Source organism: Frankliniella occidentalis, unplaced genomic scaffold, assembly GCF_000697945.3.
Source record: "Frankliniella occidentalis isolate FOCC.00 unplaced genomic scaffold, Focc_3.1 Scaffold292, whole genome shotgun sequence".
NCBI lineage: Eukaryota > Metazoa > Arthropoda > Insecta > Thysanoptera > Thripidae > Frankliniella > Frankliniella occidentalis.
In genome coordinates this window covers 139,142-143,722 of record NW_026267418.1, presented here as the reverse complement: position 1 = coordinate 143,722, position 4,581 = coordinate 139,142, and the positions used below count along the sequence as shown (strand labels likewise).

Here is a 4,581-nt window from a genome sequence, read left to right as displayed (position 1 = left end):
TAACTTCAAACCCTATTTTTGATATAACCTGATTTCTTCTAAAATGTTGTTATGTAATGTTATGAAATGACACGCTCTGTCACATTCTTTATTTTCTTTCAAAGAATCAAATTATTTTGTCATTTTGAGTTACACGTGAAATCTGATTGTCATGACACCAAACACTTCGTGAACAGGTTTGAAGAGCCGCGGTCCAGGGTAATACTGCCACCCCAGAAAAAGTTCGACTCATAAGGAATTAGAGATATTTACGGACACAATAATGTTTCGCCGCTTCCAACTAAAACGATTTGTAACAAAATTTGAGACGCTAATTTTTGGTGTCAGAAAGGCGAAATTAAATAGAATGGAGGTGACAGAAGTGGCACTTGATTTTGTCCGAAAGAGTTGGCACTCCTGCTCCCCAGCCACACACTGAACGACGAAAAGTAGGAAGGCGTCGGTTTAACGGTTCTTTGGTTTGAACTGCGAAGAGCATCTCCCAAGTTGTTGTCATTAATATTTGCTTCCTTGCTAATTTGAGCTTAACAGAATGTGCCTGCAACGTTAATAAAGTGTAGTGTCTTGTTTCGCAACTGAAGCGGCGTACTGCAGCAAGCAGCCCGCAGTCTCAGTAGGTAACGACGCTTAGCCTCCTAACCCCCCTATCTAGGTGAGTATAGTTATTGTGTTTTCTTCAAAACTGCCTTTACTTGTGTATTACATCTCTTCCTTATCAATGCAGGCACGAGTGTACTGTACTTCGCACTTCAGAGCTAACAAGAAAACTTCATATCCTCTGCTGTGGATTTTTTTGTGGATTGTTGTGCATTGTCCGCACTTGGTATTTCGTACTACAACTTCTATTTTGCTGCTGCTCTACAAATAAGGTAACCAATGAACTCTTTTAAGGTCTGCTTAACTACTCAAAGAAATATTTTCATATTTTAAAATATCACTGATACAGGGTGAACCTAATGTGGAATCTCACAAAGTTAAGGCGGACTACTTAAACTACTCCAATACAGGTATTAAACATTTCACCTCAGTTTTGCTTTTCAGTACATTTTCCCTGAAATGTATTAATTCTTTTCCTTTTTTTAAATTAGTTATCTACGACCACATCTGCTGTGTGAGTACGTTCACTGAATATAGCCAGTTTGCTGCAACAAGAGTGTCGCAATATCTACGCAGTGAGGTTAAATAAGACAAGGAACACATTTGCAGCAGCAAAGTAGCAATGTAAGTACCTCATATTTAATTTCTTAAACCTAAATTCAATCTGAGTTTCTTTAATCACAAATTCTGTCTTTGCAGGTACAATCGCCAATAATTGCTTCAAACACAAGCCAGCAAGAAGAGACATATTTTTATTTCATAGTTCCTTTTTTCTTTTGAGTGATTTTTTGAATATTCTGACCTGCGAATTCGAAGTTGGTTTTATGATCTTTGCAATGCTTCAACATTTTGCCCGCTTCTGTTATTTATTTTTGGTTTGTATTAAAACTGCAGTGTCAATTTAACTTGACTTGTTCAACTTATTGATTTATTCATCGCCTTATGTTGCCGGCCGATACAAGTCACGCGAGGTCTGCGCTTAACGTCTGTCAGGTGAGAGGTACAGAGGGGCCTCCTAACCTCGCACTTGCCAGGCGGTCAGCGCAGCCCGAGCGGACGGTAGTATCGGATCGGCACTCCAAATTGGACTGATATTCATTCCAAATATGAGGATATTCACATCGAAATAAGAGCGGAAACCCAGCTAAAGTTGAGGGCGTGCACATCACAAAAACATTGCTCGGCCGCCGAAAAATAGGCATACACCCCTCGCATTAACAGCGGGAACCCAGCTAAAGTTGAGGGCGGATACATCGCAAAGACAGTGCTAGGCCCTCTAAAATTCCGTGCGTTCACATCTAAAAAAAACATCTAATTGTTGGTAGTGGTCGCGACCATGGTCGCATTCCCATCTAAATTTCTCCCACCCATCTAACGAGGTGAACACGACCAACGACTTGGTCGTGATTTTGCCAAACCAACCGTTAGATGGACTCGCGACCACAACTTTTAAGCGTGTACCTGTTGACTTGCATCTGCTGCTCTTGCCTAGCAGGTGGTTGAGGTGGTGTCTCCGGCAATAAGATCTGGTGCACCTAAGACAGGGGTCCCGGCTAAGCGGCCCGCGGGCCACTTTGTTGTCATTCGCGCTCTCTCACTCTTCTGGGTCACCCATAAGTCTGTCTCTCGCACTGACTAGTGCTGTCGTTATCCGTGACCCCTGACCTAAGACAAAGTTTCACGATAAATTGAGACAAACAAAAGGCAAGAGGTTACATTCCAACATATGGATTCATTATTCAACTATAAGTTAAAATACAGGACTTACAGGCCGAGCAGCAGACTGCTCGAAAACTCTAATGCAGTAAGTGCTGACAACTATTGTCAGCCACCTCTGAAAGTCTCCTGAACTTGTCCGATGCATCTCTCAATTCTGCAAATGGAGCCATGGGGCTAAGGTTAGGAAGTTCTTAAGGGAAAACAAATTAGGTCTATCTATAATATTGATCAATCCGTTGCATGTAAATAATATTACCTCTTTTCAGTGACCTGACTTCCTCTTTGGCTTTCTCGGCTGCTGCACAAGTTTTTCTAAAGGAGTCTTTCAGCTAAGGCACATCTGTTGGCATAAAATAAATTATTGGCATGACTAGTTCAGAATAGTTTAAGATACTAATAGCAAAGCAATAAATAATTTACCTTTGGTAATTTGGCGCAATGTCCTCAGCCGAACATTATCATCCCTGTAGCGCTTATTCTCCTGCATCAGGGTAGTACATTTCATTATGAGTGCTTTGGCACCCATTCTGTACACTGACTCATCGTCAGAATTATCAGCTGATGTCTCCTGTTAAGGCAGTGAGGTGTTTTGGAGTAATGGTTATGGTCAGTAATTACATGGTTCACGGTGGTTCTAGTGTGGAATGATAGAGATGCCTACTGTAGTACATTTGGTTTATTGAGACCTTTGCCCTAACGGTCCCAGACAGATACCTTTACATTGTAAGCAGCCTAGCTCGGTGGTTACACGCTGAGAGGGAGACCTGACCCTGGCTGGAGCTAGCCGACGACGGACGACCAAGCGCCCCGGGAGCGCCGGCCCGGTCCAGGTAGCGTCGTCGCCGCCCTAGACCTTTCCGCCCGCACCCGGTCACTATCGCTAATCCTCGAACTCAATATAGTCTCCAACGAGGGGTCCCTACTTGGGTCTGTCAAAAGATAAGCAGCAGTGCGCATAGGGCGCGAATATTTAAACTGGGAGGAGCCTTTACGTCGTCCCACGACATAAATGGCCTCCAAACTATTCTCGACCCCGAGAATCGAGGAATACAAAACCATCGAGAGAATAAAATCATTAATAGAAAAAATAAGCTTGAAGTTCAAACAAAAATGAAAATAGGAGAAAAAGTAATTCAGTCTTGAATGAAAATTCAACTAAGCCTGGACAGCCCATATAAATGAAACATTTAAAAAAAATCTAAGCTAACTAAAAATCTTGAAGCAGGGAGAAAACTATTTGCCTAACGTCTTGAAGGAAAATGGTGATGAAAATAAGAATTTACTATCGGTTGTCTGTCTGGTAACCGGTTACATTTGAATCTAACATAAAAAACAAGGCAGTGCAAGAAAAAGGAAATAGCAAACGCAATTGAAATACTCCAGAAAGCGGACATTTGGATAAAACAAACAGCAAAGCAAAAGTCAGCATACTACATTGGAATTCAAACGTATTACAAGAGACTACACTTACGCAAAAGCACAACAAAAATAAAAAAAAACCTTTCATCTATACTTCGAAAGAAAAAAAATACCTAATGAAGTTAAAGGTTCAAAATTTCATCCTCAGAGTCAAAACTAAAAGCAAATTGACTACATGATTAAAGGATTGCTGATGGATTATCACATGATTTCGATGGATTTGGTAATTGAAAAGTTTGTTACACACACTAAATTATAAGGCAAACAAAGAAGTAATCATGTACAGCCCGTCCTGAAATCCCTGTATTATTGTTAATATTCCTTGTAAAATAAGTAAAATAAAATATGTCTTCTTGCTAAATGTTGATATTATTCTTTTGCACCTCACATCCGTATATCTTACGTTGTAATGTTTACCTTGTGTCATGCATATACTTCACAGAAAAAATTACTGAGTTCTGAAAACGTCAGCCTTCTAGATTTACGTCAGAGTTAACGTCAGGGGAACCTGTACCTCTCAGCTTCCAGATTTACGTCAGATTTAACGTCAGGGGATCCTGTCCCTCCCAGCTTCCCCTCTTAATGTTTCTGATGATTTTGTCTTTATGAATCTTTTACAGCTGAGTTGGAGTCTAACTCCAAAATCACTGTTGTTGTTACTCTCAGCTTCCCCTCTGAATGTTACTGCTGATTTTCACTGTATGTATCTTTTACAGCTGAGTTAAAGTCCCTACTTAAACTCCCTACTCACTGTTTCATGCCTCGTGTTACTCTTACGTAGGAGTACGTGCAGCAGCCCGTAGTGGCTGAGCGTTTGTCAGTGTGCTCAAATTCTCAGAGGTAACG

General features: G+C 41.0%; 1 long non-coding RNA gene across 1 annotated transcript; it reads left to right on the top strand.

The window, feature by feature from the left end:
- Positions 1-6: 6 nt before the first annotated feature.
- Positions 7-1,502, top strand: LOC127750944 (uncharacterized). Its single transcript, XR_008011910.1, has 5 exons — positions 7-652; positions 725-869; positions 947-1,007; positions 1,089-1,221; positions 1,297-1,502. It is a non-coding gene; the product is annotated as an uncharacterized LOC127750944 (long non-coding RNA).
- The last annotated feature ends 3,079 nt before the right edge of the window (positions 1,503-4,581 follow it).